The sequence below is a fragment of the Gossypium arboreum genome, unplaced genomic scaffold (genome assembly GCF_025698485.1).
Source record: "Gossypium arboreum isolate Shixiya-1 unplaced genomic scaffold, ASM2569848v2 Contig00255, whole genome shotgun sequence".
NCBI classification, from domain to species: domain Eukaryota; kingdom Viridiplantae; phylum Streptophyta; class Magnoliopsida; order Malvales; family Malvaceae; genus Gossypium; species Gossypium arboreum.
The window spans coordinates 50,763-52,596 of NW_026440371.1; positions in this window are offsets into that span (position 1 = coordinate 50,763).

Consider the following 1,834-nt stretch of genomic DNA (forward strand, 5'->3'; position numbering starts at 1 on the left):
TAAGGAAGGCGATTGGGGGATCCCTCACGGGTGCACCGCTAACCGACCTTGATCTTTTGAGAAGGGTTGAGTGAGAGCATGCTGTCGGGACGAAAGATGGTGAGCTATGCTGGCGAAGCGAAGCGGAGGAAACTCTGGTGGAGGCCGGTGGCGATCTTGACGATGCAAATCGTTAAATCGACTTGGGTATAGGCGAAAGACTAATCGAACCGTCTAGTGTCATGGGTTGAAAGGAGACTTGCAACCATAGCGGACTTGTGCGATTTATCGCTTTTGAGGAGAGTCATTCGCCCAATCGAGTGGTCGGTCTTGGAGAGATTGAAAGCCCATCTCCGGAGCTTGGTAAATGTGGAAAGTAATCTCCAAAGATATGCTTGGCAAATATGGAAGAAGATCTTCAAAGATATGCGATCTTAGACTTTAATGTAATCTTTAAAAGATACGATTCTGTAATCTTAGAGATTTGATATCTTGATAGCTTTAGATCTTAGCCATTGATGTATTTTGATCTGTACCGTTGATGTTGGGAAGGCTCAACTATAAATAGAGGCCTCTCCCCCTCATTGCATTCATTCAGTGAATAATAGAATTTTGAGAGTATTCACTCAAACTTTTCTCTCAAGTGTTCTTATTTTTCTGTGGCTTTTGTTTATCTTTTGAGATCGTTCTTACTTTGTTCTTCTGCTGTTCTTCGTGCGTTCTTGAGAGGAGTTCCATTGAATCCTCATTGTTGCGAGACAGGCTAACTGATGCGTTTTTGAGCGAAGGATCGTTAATTGTTGCGAGATAGGCTGACTTGGGCGTTTTTGAGCGAAAGAATGCTTGAGGCCGCACGGATTGCTTGGGAAAACTCTAAGTCCGTGACAGTTGGTATCCGAGCCAGCGTTCAAAGACACTGTTGAATGATGTCGAAAGAAGCTGCTGAGAATGTTGATGGAATGGAGACTCGTGGGAGGGCTAGGAAGGCTAGCCGTTCAAGGGACATACTGTCGGCTTTGGAAGATCGAGTTGTCACTCTTGAAGAATCCGTGGGGGATGTCAAGGAGAGGGTTGATGATATCGATGATAAAGTCAATGATGGGTTGCAATCTATGCAAGAGCAACTCAAAGAGTATGTGTTGGATAACATTGAGAAGATGACTAGTAGGGATGATGCCATCGAGACTATGATGGTTGGTAAGGCTGATGCCATGGAGGCTATGTTGTGACCTTGAAAGAGGAGATTACAGACTCAAGGGTGAACTCACAATCTACAAGGTGCTTTGGGCAATGGAGGGTTGGGCTTTGTCACACCCAAGCCCAGTGTGGATGGTCCCAAGCCAAAAGAGTTTAAGGGAACAAGGTCATAAGAGAAGTGGACAATTTCTGTGAGGAGTCAAGCAATACTTTAGTGCCAAGGGCATTCTTGATGATGCCACTAAGGTAATTCTTGCTGCTATGTATCTTCTTGACATTGCCTTATTGTGGTGGCGTCGTGGGTCCACCGATGTGAGGCGTGGTGGGGACGAAATTAGAACTTGGAAGGAGTTTCAATCTGAGTTCAAAGCGCGATTTTACCACGAGTATCTGAGGATGAAGCTCGGGCAAAGTTGCGTTGGCTTTTGCAATAAGGCAAAGTTGAGGATGAAGCATTCTTTTCCTTCATGGATGGGTTGAAACCATGGGCGAAGCAAGAGTTACAACGCCGAGGAGTCAGAACTTACCAAGGCCATGTGCATGAAAGAGAATCGTTAGCGAGAATTTGATGGGAAGAAAGGCAGGGCTGAGTTTTCAAGCCCAAGTCGACCAAAGGGAAATAGTTGGGGAGACAAAGAAAGGCCCCTAGAAATGACAA